Raw genomic sequence first — 13,082 nt, forward strand, 5'->3', positions numbered from 1 at the left:
TGTATTCAGGCTGTATTCTGCTGCACTCTTAGGATTCTCTAGGCGTGTATTCAGGTTGCTCTGCTGTGTTCAGGCTGTATTCTGCTGCACTCTTAGGATCCTCTAGGGCATGTTTTCAGGCTGTATTCTGCTGCACTCTTAGGATTTTCTAGGCGTGTATTCAGGCTGCTCTGCTGTGTTCAGGCTGTATTCTGCTGCACTCTTAGGATCCTCTAGGGTGTGTATTCAGGCTGTATTCTGCTGCACTCTTAGGATCCTCTAGGGAGTGTATTCAGGCTGTATTCTGCTGCACTCTTAGGATCCTCTAGGGAGTGTATTCAGGCTGTATTCTGCTGTACTCTTAGGATCCTCTAGGGTGTGTATTCAGGCTGTATTCTGCTGCACTTTTATGATCCTCTAGGGTCTGTATTCAGGCTGTATTCTGCTTCACTCTTAGGACTCTAGGCGTGTATTCAGGTTGCTCTGCTGTGTTCATGCTGTAATCTGCTGCACGCTTAGGATCCTCTAAGGCATGTATTCAGGCTGTATTCTGCTGCACTCTTAGGATTCTCTAGGTGTGTATTCAGGCTGCTCTGCTGTGTTCAGGCTGTATTCTGCTGCACTCTTAGGATCCTCTAGGGTGTGTATTCAGGCTGTATTCTGCTGCACTCTTAGAATCCTTTAGGGCGTGTATTCAGGCTGTATTCTGCTGCACTCTTAGGATTCTCTAGGGCTTGTATTCAGGCTGCTCTGTTGTGTTCAGGCTGTATTCTGCTGCACTCTTAGGATTCTCTAGGGTGTGTATTCAGGCTGTATTCTGCTGTACTCTTAGGATCCTCTAGGGTGTGTATTCAGGCTGTATTCTGCTGCACTCTTAGGATCCTCTAGGGTGTGTATTCAGGCTGTATTCTGCTGCACTCTTAGGATCCTTTAGGGTGTGAATACAGGCTGTATTCTGCTGCACTCTTAGGATCCTCTAGGGTGTGTATTCAGGCTGTATTCTGCTGCACTCTTAGGATCCTCTAGGGTGTGTATTCAGGCTGTATTCTGCTTCACTCTTAGGATCCTCTAAGGCATGTATTCAGGCTGTATCCTGCTGCTCTATTAGGATTCTCTGGGGCGTGTATTCAGGCTGCTCTGCTGTGTTCAGGCTGTATTCTGCTGTACTCTTAAGATCCTCTAGGGTGTGTATTCAGGCTGTATTCTGCTGCACTCTTAGGATTCTCTAGAGTGTGTATTCAGGCTGTATTCTGCTGCACTCTTAGGATCCTTTAGGGTGTGTATTCAGGCTGCTCTGCTGTGCTCAGGCTGTACTCTGCTGCACTCTTAGGATTCTCTAGGGCATGTATTCAGGCTGTATTCTGCTGCACTCTTAGGATTCTCTAGGGCATGTATTCAGGCTGTATTCTGCTGCACTTTTAGGTTCCTCTAGAGTGTGTATTCAGGCTGTATTCTGCTGCACTCTTAGGATTCTTTAGGGTGTGTATTCAGGCTGCTCTGCTGTGTTCAGGCTGTATTCTGCTGCACTCTTAGGATACCCTAGGGTGTGTATTCAGGCTGTATTCTGCTGCACTCTTAGGATTCTCTAGGGCATGTATTCAGGCTTCTCTGCTGTGCTCAGGCTGTATTCAGCTGCACTCTTAGGATCTTCTAGGGTATGTATTCAGGCTGTATTCTGCTGTACTCTTAGGATCCTCTAGGGTGTGTATTCAGGCTGCTCTCCTGTATTCAGTTACTCTCTTAGGATCTTCTAGGGTGTGTATTCACGCTGTATTCTGCTGCACTCTTATGATCTCTAAGGCATGTATTCAGGCTGCTCTGCTGTATTCAGACTGTATTCTGCTGCTCTCTTAGGATCCTCTAAAGTGTTTATTCAGGCTGCTCTGCTGTATTCAGGCTGTATTCTGCTGCACTCTTAGGATTCTCTAGGGCATGCATTCAGGCTGTATTCTGCTGCACTCTTAGGATTCTCTAGGGCATGTATTCAGGCTGTATTCTGCTGCACTCTTAGGATCCTCTAGGGCGTGTATTGAGGCTGTATTCTGCTGCACTCTTAGGGTCCTCTAGGGCGTGTATTCAGGCTGTATTCTGCTGAACTCTTAGGATTCTCTAGGTGTGTATTCAGGCTGCTCTGCTGTGTTCAGGGTGTATTCTGCTGCACTCTTAGGATCCTCTAGGGTCTGTATTCAGGCTGTATTCTGCTGCACTCTTAGGATTCTCTAGGCGCGTATTCAGGTTGCTCTGCTGTGTTCAGGCTGTATTCTGCTGCACTCTTAGGATCCTCTATGGTCTGTATTCAGGCTGTATTCTGCGGCACTCTTAGGATTCTCTAGGCGTGTATTCTGGTTGCTCTGCTGTGTTCAGGCTGTATTCTGCTGCACTCTTAGGATCCTCTAGGGTCTGTATTCAGGCTGTATTCTGCTGCACTCTTAGGATTCTCTAGGCGTGTATTCAGGCTGCTCTGCTGTGTTCAGGCTGTATTCTGCTGCACTCTTAGGATCCTCTAGGGTGTGTATTCAGGCTGTATTCTGCTGTACTCTTAGGATCCTCTAGGGTGTGTATTCAGGCTGTATTCTGCTGCACTCTTAGGATCCTCTAGGGTGTGTATTCAGGCTGTACTCTGCTGTACTCTTAGGATCCTCTAGGGTGTGTATTCAGGCTGTATTCTGCTGCACTCTTAGGATTCTCTAGAGCATGTATTCAGGCTGTATTCTGCTGCACTCTTAGGATTCTCTAGGCGTGTATTCAGGCTGCTCTGCTGTGTTCAGGCTGTATTCTGCTGCACTCTTATGATCCTCTAGGGTGTGTATTCAGGCTGCTCTGCTGTGTTCAGGCTGTATTCTGCTGCACTCTTAGAATCCCCTAGGGGGTGTATTCAGGCTGTATTCTGCTGCACTCTTAGGATCTTCTAGGGTGTGTATTCAAGCTGCTCTCCTGTATTCAGTTGTTCTCTTAGGATCTTCTAGGGTGTGTATTCACGCTGTATTCTGCTGCACTCTTATGATCTCTAAGGCATGTATTCAGGCTGCTCTGCTGTATTCAGACTGTATTCTGCTGCTCTCTTAGGATCCTCTAAGGTGTTTATTCAGGCTGCTCTGCTGTATTCAGGCTGTATTCTGCTGCACTCTTAGGATTCTCTAGGGCATGTATTCAGGCTGTATTCTGCTGCACTCTTAGGATTCTCTCGGCGTGTATTCAGGTTGCTCTGCTGTGTTCATTCTGTATTCTGCTGCACTCTTAGGATCCTCTGTTATGATAAGGTAATTCAGTACCAAAATGGACATAGAGGTCAGAGCACATACAGTGACCTGACAATAACCCAAAAACATAGAACGAGCTCTGAGACGTGGAAACTCTGCTGACCGCAATCCTAATCCTCTCCAACACACTAGAGGTAGCCGTGGATTGCGCCTAACGCTCCCTATGCAACTCGGCACAGCCTGAGAAACTAGCTAGCCTGAAGATAGAAAATAAGCCTACCTTGCCTCAGAGAAATACCCCAAAGGAAAAGGCAGCCCCACATATAATGACTGTGAGTTAAGATGAAAAGACAAACGTAGAGATGAAATAGATTTAGCAAAGTGAGGCCCGACTTTCTGAACAGAGCGAGGATAGTAAAGGTAACTTTGCGGTCAACACAAAACCCTACAAAAACCACTCAAAGGGGGCAAAAAGACCCTCCGTACCGAACTAACGGCACGGAGGTACACCCTCTGCGTCCCAGAGCTTCCAGCAAGCAGGAAAAAACAAATAGACAAGCTGGACAGAAAAAAACAGCAAACAAAATAGCAAAGCGGAACTTAGCTATGCAGAGCAGCAGGCCACAGGAACGATCCAGGAGGAAACAGGTACAATACTAGAACATTAACTGGAGGCCAGGATCAAAGCACAAGGTGGAGTTAAATAGAGCAGCACCTAACGACTTCACCACATCACCTGAGGAAGGAAACTCAGAAGCCGCAGTACCACTTTCCTCCACCAACGGAAGCTCACAGAGAGAATCAGCCGAAGTACCACTTATGACCACAGGAGGGAGCTCTGCCACAGAATTCACAACAGTACCCCCCCTTGTGGAGGGGTCACCGAACCCTCACCAGAGCCCCCAGGACGACCAGGATGAGCCATATGAAAGGCACGAACAAGATCGGGAGCATGTACATCAGACGCAAAGACCCAGGAATTATCTTCCTGAGCATAACCCTTCCACTTAACCAGATACTGGAGTTTCCGTCTTGAAACACGAGAATCCAAAATCTTCTCCACAATATACTCCAACTCCCCCTCCACCAAAACCGGGGCAGGAGGATCAACAGATGGAACCATAGCTGCCACGTATCTCCGCAACAATGACCTATGGAATACGTTATGTATGGAAAAAGAATCTGGAAGGGTCAGACGAAAAGACACAGGATTAAGAACCTCAGAAATCCTATACGGACCAATGAAACGAGGTTTAAACTTAGGAGAGGAAACCTTCATAGGAATATGACGAGAAGATAACCAAACCAAATCCCCAACACGAAGTTGGGGACCCACACAGCGTCTGCGATTAGCGAAACGTTGAGCCTTCTCCTGGGACAAGGTCAAATTGTCCACTACATGAGTCCAAATCTGCTGCAACCTGTCCACCACAGTATCCACACCAGGACAGTCCAAAGACTCAACCTGCCCTGAAGAGAAACGAGGATGGAACCCAGAGTTGCAGAAAAACGGCGAAACCAAGGTAGCCGAGCTGGCCCGATTATTAAGGGCGAACTCAGCCAAAGGCAAAAAGGACACCCAGTCATCCTGATCAGCAGAAACAAAGCATCTCAGATATGTTTCCAAGGTCTGATTGGTTCGTTCGGTCTGGCCATTAGTCTGAGGATGGAAAGCCGAGGAAAAAGACAAGTCAATGCCCATCCTACCACAGAAGGCTCGCCAAAACCTCGAAACAAACTGGGAACCTCTGTCAGAAACGATATTCTCTGGAATGCCATGTAAACGAACCACATGCTGGAAGAACAATGGCACCAAATCAGAGGAGGAAGGTAATTTAGACAAGGGTACCAAATGGACCATCTTAGAGAAGTGATCACAGACCACCCAAATGACTGACATCTTTTGAGAGATGGGAAGATCTGAAATAAAATCCATAGAGATATGTGTCCAAGGCCTCTTCGGGACCGGCAAGGGCAAAAGCAACCCACTGGCACGAGAACAGCAGGGCTTAGCCCGAGCACAAATCCCACAGGACTGCACAAAAGTACGCACATCCCGCGACAGAGATGGCCACCAAAAGGATCTAGCCACTAACTCTCTGGTACCAAAGATTCCAGGATGACCAGCCAACACCGAACAATGAACCTCAGAGATAACTTTATTCGTCCACCTATCAGGGACAAACAGTTTCTCCGTTGGGCAACGATCAGGTTTATTAGCCTGAAATTTTTGCAGGACCCGCCGCAAATCAGGGGAGATGGCAGACACAATTACTCCCTCTTTGAGGATACCCGCCGGCTCAGATAAACCCGGAGAGCCGGGCACAAAACACCTAGACAGAGCATCCGCCTTCACATTTTTAGAGCCCGGAAGGTACGAAATCACAAAGTCAAAACGGGCAAAAAACAGCGACCAACGAGCCTGTCTAGGATTCAACCGCTTGGCAGACTCGAGATAAGTCAAGTTCTTATGATCAGTCAAGACCACCACGCGATGCTTAGCTCCTTTAAGCCAATGACGCCACTCCTCGAATGCCCACTTCATGGCCAGCAACTCTCGTTTGCCCACATCATAATTTCGCTCAGCAGGCGAAAACGTCCTGGAAAAGAAGGCGCATGGTTTCATCACCGAGCAATCAGAACTTCTCTGCGACAAAACAGCCCCTGCTCCAATCTCAGAAGCATCAACCTCGACCTGGAACGGAAGCGAAACATCTGGTTGACACAACACAGGGGCAGAAGAAAAACGACGCTTCAACACTTGAAAAGCTTCCACAGCAGCAGAAGACCAATTGACCACATCAGCACCCTTCTTGGTCAAATCGGTCAATGGTTTAGCAATACTAGAAAAATTGCAGATGAAGCGACGATAAAAATTAGCAAAGCCCAGGAACTTTTGCAGACTTTTCAGAGATGTCGGCTGAGTCCAATCATGGATGGCTTGGACCTTAACAGGGTCCATCTCGATAGTAGAAGGGGAAAAGATGAACCCCAAAAATGAAACCTTCTGAACACCGAAGAGACACTTTGATCCCTTCACAAACAAAGAATTAGCACGCAGGACCTGAAACACCGTTCTGACCTGCTTCACATGAGACTCCCAATCATCCGAGAAGATCAAAATGTCATCCAAGTACACAATCAGGAATTTATCCAGGTACTCTCGGAAGATGTCATGCATAAAGGACTGAAACACTGATGGAGCATTGGCAAGTCCGAATGGCATTACTAGATACTCAAAATGGCCCTCGGGCGTATTAAATGCAGTTTTCCATTCATCGCCTCGCTTAATACGCACAAGATTATACGCACCACGAAGATCTATCTTGGTGAACCAACTAGCCCCCTTAATCCGAGCAAACAAATCAGATAACAACGGCAAAGGGTGCTGAAATTTAACCGTGATCTTATTTAGAAGGCGGTAATCTATACAAGGTCTCAGTGAACCATCCTTCTTGGCCACAAAAAAGAACCCTGCTCCTAATGGCGAAGATGACAGGCGAATATGCCCCTTCTCCAAGGACTCCTTCACATAACTCCGCATAGCGGCGTGCTCAGGCACAGATAAATTAAACAGTCGACCTTTTGGGAATTTACTACCAGGAATCAAATTGATAGCACAATCACAATCCCTATGCGGAGGTAGGGTATCGGACTTGGGCTCATCAAATACATCCCGGTAATCAGACAAGAACTCTGGAACCTCAGAAGGGGTGGATGACGAAATAGTCAGAAATGGGACATCACCATGTACCCCCTGGCAACCCCAGCTGGACACAGACATGGATTTCCAATCTAATACTGGATTATGGACTTGTAGCCATGGCAACCCCAACACGACCACATCATGCAGATTATGCAACACCAGAAAGCGAATAACCTCCTGATGTGCAGGAGCCATGCACATGGTCAGCTGGGTCCAGTACTGAGGCTTATTCTTGGCCAAAGGCGTAGCATCAATTCCTCTCAATGGAATAGGACACTGCAAGGGCTCCAAGAAAAACCCACAATGCCTAGCATACTCCAAGTCCATCAAATTCAGGGCAGCGCCTGAATCCACAAATGCCATGACAGAATACGATGACAAAGAGCAGATCAAGGTAACGGACAGAAGAAATTTTGACTGTACCGTACCAATGGTGGCAGACCTAGCGAACCGCTTAGTGAGCTTAGGACAATCAGAGATAGCATGAGTGGAATCACCACAGTAGAAACACAGCCCATTCAGACGTCTGTGTTCTTGCCGTTCAACTCTGGTCAAAGTCCTATCGCACTGCATAGGCTCAGATTTAAGCTCAGGTAATACCGCCAAATGGTGCACAGATTTACGCTCACGCAAGCGTCGACCGATCTGAATGGCCAAAGACATAGACTCATTCAGACCAGCAGGCATAGGAAATCCCACCATGACATCCTTAAGGGCTTCAGAGAGACCTTTTCTGAAAATAGCTGCGAGCGCACCTTCATTCCATTGAGTGAGTACGGACCACTTTCTAAATTTCTGACAATATACCTCTATCTCATCCTGACCCTGACACAGAGCCAGCAAATTTTTCTCTGCCTGATCCACTGAATTAGGTTCATCGTACAGCAATCCGAGCGCCAGGAAAAACGCATCGATATTACTTAATGCAGGATCTCCTGACGCAAGAGAAAATGCCCAGTCCTGAGGGTCGCCACGTAAAAAAGAAATAATGATCCTAACTTGTTGAACTGGGTCACCAGAGGAGCGAGGTTTCAAAGCCAGAAATAGTTTACAATTATTTTTGAAACTCAGAAATTTAGTTCTATCTCCAAAAAACAAATCAGGAATAGGACTTCTCGGTTCTAACATAGAATTCTGAACCACAAAGTCTTGAATATTTTGTACTCTTGCCGTGAGCTGATCCACACATGAAGACAGACCCTTAATGTCCATCGCTACACCTGTGTCCTGAACCACCCAAATGTCTAGGGGAAAAAAAGGGCAAAGCACAGTGCAGAGAAAAAACAAATGGTCTCAGAACTTCTTTTTTCCCTCTATTGAGAATCATTAGTACCTTTGGCCTCCAGTACTGTTATGATAAGGTAATTCAGTACCACAATGGACATAGAGGTCAGAGCACATACAGTGACCTGACAATAACCCAAAAACATAGAACGAGCTCTGAGACGTGGAAACTCTGCTGACCGCAATCCTAATCCTCTCCAACACACTAGAGGCAGCCGTGGATTGCGCCTAACGCTCCCTATGCAACTCGGCACAGCCTGAGAAACTAGCTAGCCTGAAGATAGAAAATAAGCCTACCTTGCCTCAGAGAAATACCCCAAAGGAAAAGGCAGCCCCCACATATAATGACTGTGAGTTAAGATGAAAAGACAAACGTAGAGATGAAATAGATCGAGGATAGGAAAGGTAACTTTGCGGTCAACACAAAACCCTACAAAAACCACGCAAAGGGGGCAAAAAGACCCTCCGTACCGAACTAACGGCACGGAGGTACACCCTCTGCGTCCCAGAGCTTCCAGCAAGCAGGAAAAAACAAATAGACAAGCTGGACAGAAAAAAACAGCAAACAAAATAGCAAAGCAGAACTTAGCTATGCAGAGCAGCAGGCCACAGGAACGATCCAGGAGGAAACAGGTACAATACTAGAACATTGACTGGAGGCCAGGATCAAAGCACAAGGTGGAGTTAAATAGAGCAGCACCTAACGACTTCACCACATCACCTGAGGAAGGAAACTCAGAAGCCGCAGTACCACTTTCCTCCATCAACGGAAGCTCACAGAGAGAATCAGCCGAAGTACCACTTGTGACCACAGGAGGGAGCTCTGCCACAGAATTCACAACAATTCTCTAGGGCTTGTATTGAGGCTGTATTCTGCTGCACTCTTGGGGTCCTCTAGGGCGTGTATTCAGGCTGTATTCTGCTGCATTCTTAGGATTCTCTAGGCGTGTATTCAGGCTGCTCTGCTGTGTTCAGGCTGTATTCTGCTGCACTCTTAGGATCCTCTAGGGTGTGTATTCAGGCTGCTCTGCTGTGTTCAGGCTGTATTCTGCTTCACTCTTAGGATCCCCTAGGGTGTGTATTCAGGCTGTATTCTGCTGCACTCTTAGGATTCTCTAGGGCATGTATTCAGGCTTCTCTGCTGTGCTCAGGCTGTATTCTGCTGCACTCTTAGGATCTTCTAGGGTGTGTATTCAGGCTGTATTCTGCTGTACTCTTAGGATCCTCTAGGGTGTGTATTCAGGCTGCTCTCCTGTATTCAGTTGCTCTCTTAGGATCTTCTAGGGTGTGTATTCACGCTGTATTCTGCTGCACTCTTATGATCTCTAAGGCATGTATTCAGGCTGCTCTGTTGTATTCAGACTGTATTCTGCTGCTTTCTTGGATCCTCTAAGGTGTTTATTCAGGCTGCTCTGCTGTATTCAGGCTGTATTCTGCTGCACTCTTAGGATTCTCTAGGGCATGTATTCAGGCTGTATTCTGCTGCACTCTTAGGATTCTCTAGGCGTGTATTCAGGTTGCTCTGCTGTGTTCATGCTGTATTCTGCTGCACTCTTAGGATCCTCTAGGGCGTGTATTGAGGCTGCATTCTGCTGCACTCTTAGGGTCCTCTAGGGCGTGTATTCAGGCTGTATTCTGCTGCACTCTTAGGATTCTCTAGGCGTGTATTCAGGCTGCTCTGCTGTGTTCAGGCTGTATTCTGCTGCACTCTTAGGATCCTCTAGAGTCTGTATTCAGGCTGTATTCTGCTGCACTCTTAGGATTCTCTAGGCGTGTATTCAGGTTGCTCTGCTGTGTTCAGGCTGTATTCTGCTGCACTCTTAGGATCCTCTAGGGTCTGTATTCAGGCTGTATTCTGCTGCACTCTTAGGATTCTCTAGGCGTGGATTCAGCTTGCTCTGCTGTGTTCAGGCTGTATGCTGCTGCACTCTTAGGATCCTCTAGGGTCTGTATTCAGGCTGTATTCTGCTGCACTCTTAGGATTCTCTAGGCGTGTATTCAGGTTGCTCTGCTGTATTCAGGCTGTATTCTGCTGCACTCTTAGGATCCTCTAGGGCGTGTATTCAGGCTGTATTCTGCTGCACTCTTAGGATCCTCTAGGGCGTGTATTCAGGCTGTATTCTGCTGCACTCTTAGGATTCTCTAGGCGTGTATTCAGGCTGCTCTGCTGTGTTCAGGCTGTATTCTGCTGCACTCTTAGGATTCTCTAGGGCGTGTATTCAGACTGTATTCTGCTGCACTCTTAGGATCCTCTAGGGCGTGTATTCAGGCTGTATTCTGCTGCACTCTTAGGATTCTCTAGGCGTGTATTCAGGCTGCTCTGCTGTGTTCAGGCTGTATTCTGCTGCACTCTTAGGATCCTCTAGGGTGTGTATTCAGGCTGTATTCTGCTGCACTCTTAGGATCCTCTAGGGTGTGTATTCAGGCTGTATTCTGCTGCACTCTTAGGATTCTCTAGGGCATGTATTCAGGCTGCTCTGCTGTGTTCAGGCTGTATTCTGCTGCACTCTTAGGATTCTCTAGGGTGTGTATTCAGGCTGTATTCTGCTGCACTTTTATGATCCTCTAGGGTCTGTATTCAGGCTGTATTCTGCTGCACTCTTAGGATCCTCTAGGGCATGTTTTCAGGCTGTATTCTGCTGCACTCTTAGGATTTTCTAGGCGTGTATTCAGGCTGCTCTGCTGTGTTCAGGCTGTATTCTGCTGCACTCTTAGGATCCTCTAGGGTGTGTATTCAGGCTGTATTCTGCTGCACTCTTAGGATCCTTTTAGGGTGTGTATTCAGGCTGTATTCTGCTGCACTCTTAAGATTCTCTAAGGCATGTATTCAGGTTGCTCTGCTGTGTTCAGGCTGTATTCTGCTGCACTCTTAGGATTCTCTAGGGTGTGTATTCAGGCTGTATTCTGCTGCACTCTTAGGATCCTCTAGCGTGTGTATTCAGGCTCTGCACTCTTAGGATTCTCTAGGTGTGTATTCAGGCTGCTCTGCTGTGTTCAGGCTGTATTCTGCTGCACTCTTAGGATTCTCTAGGCATGTATTCAGGCTGCTCTGCTGTGTTCAGGCTGTATTCTGCTGCACTCTTAGGATCATCTATGGTGTGCATTCAGGCTGTATTCTGCTGTACTCTTAGGATCCTCTAGGGTGTGTATTCAGGCTGTATTCTGCTGCACTCTTAGGATCCTCTAAGGCATGTATTCAGGCTGTATTCTGCTGCACTCTTCGGATTCTCTAGGCGTGTATTCAGCCTGCTCTGCTGTGTTCAGGCTGTATTCTTCTGGACTCTTAGGATCCTCTAGGGTGTGTATTCAGGCTGTATTCTGCAGCACTCTTATGATCCTCTAGGGTGTGTATTCAGGCTTTTTTCTGCTTCACTCTTAGGATCCTCTAAGGCATGTATTCAGGCTGTATTCTGCTGCACTCTTCGGATTCTCTAGGCGTGTATTCAGCCTGCTCTGCTGTGTTCAGGCTGTATTCTGCTGCACTCTTAGGATCCTCTAGGGCATGTAGTCAGGCTGTATTCTGCTGCTCTCTTAGGATCCTCTAGGGCATGTATTTAGGTTGTATTCTGCTGTACTCTTAGGATCCTCTAGGGCATGTATTCAGGCTGTATTCTGCTGCACTCTTAGGATCCTCTAGGGTGTGTATTCAGGCTCTATTCTGCTGTACTCTTAGGATCCTCTAGGGTGTGTATTCAGGCTGTATTCTGCTGCACTCTTAGGATCCTCTAAGGCATGTAATCAGGCTGTATTATGCTGCACTCTTAGGATTCTCTACGCATGTATTCAGGCTGCTCTGCTGTTTTCAGGCTGTATTCTGCTGCACTCTTAGGATCCTCTAGGGTGTGTATTCAGGCTGCTCTGCTGTATTCAGGCTGTATTCTGCTGCTCTTTTAGGATGCTGTAGGGTGTGTATTCAGGCTGCTCTGCTGTATTCAGGCTGTATTCTGCTGCTCTCTTAGGATGCTGTAGGGTGTCTATTCAGGCTGTATTCTGCTGTACTCTTAGGATTCTTTAGGGTGTGTATTCAGGCTGTATTCTGCTGCACTCTTAGGATTCTCTAGGCATGTATTCAGGCTGCTCTGCTGTGTTCAGGCTGTATTCTGCTGCACTCTTAGGATCCTCTAGGGCATGTATTCAGGCTGTATTCTGCTGCACTCTTAGGATTCTCTAGGCATGTATTCAGGCTGCTCTGCTGTGTTCAGGCTGTATTCTGCTGCACTCTTAGGATTCTCTAGGCATGTATTCAGGCTGCTCTGCTGTGTTCAGGCTGTATTCTGCTGCACTCTTAGGATCCTCTAGGGTGTGTATTCAGGCTGTATTCTGCTGTACTCTTAGGATCCTCTAGGGTGTGTATTCAGGCTGTATTCTGCTGCACTCTTAGGATTCTCTAGGGCATGTATTCAGGCTGCTCTGCTGTGTTCAGGCTGTATTCTGCTGCACTCTTAGGATTCTCTAGGGTGTGTATTCAGGCTGTATTCTGCTGCACTTTTATGATCCTCTAGGGTCTGTATTCAGGCTGTATTCTGCTGCACTCTTAGGATCCTCTAGGGCATGTTTTCAGGCTGTATTCTGCTGCACTCTTAGGATTTTCTAGGCGTGTATTCAGGCTGCTCTGCTGTGTTCAGGCTGTATTCTGCTGCACTCTTAGGATCCTCTAGGGTGTGTATTCAGGCTGTATTCTGCTGCACTCTTAGGATCCTTTTAGGGTGTGTATTCAGGCTGTATTCTGCTGCACTCTTAAGATTCTCTAAGGCATGTATTCAGGTTGCTCTGCTGTGTTCAGGCTGTATTCTGCTGCACTCTTAGGATTCTCTAGGGTGTGTATTCAGGCTGTATTCTGCTGCACTCTTAGGATCCTCTAGCGTGTGTATTCAGGCTCTGCACTCTTAGGATTCTCTAGGTGTGTATTCAGG

This window comes from Ranitomeya imitator, chromosome 9 (assembly GCF_032444005.1).
Source record: "Ranitomeya imitator isolate aRanImi1 chromosome 9, aRanImi1.pri, whole genome shotgun sequence".
Classification (NCBI taxonomy): domain Eukaryota; kingdom Metazoa; phylum Chordata; class Amphibia; order Anura; family Dendrobatidae; genus Ranitomeya; species Ranitomeya imitator.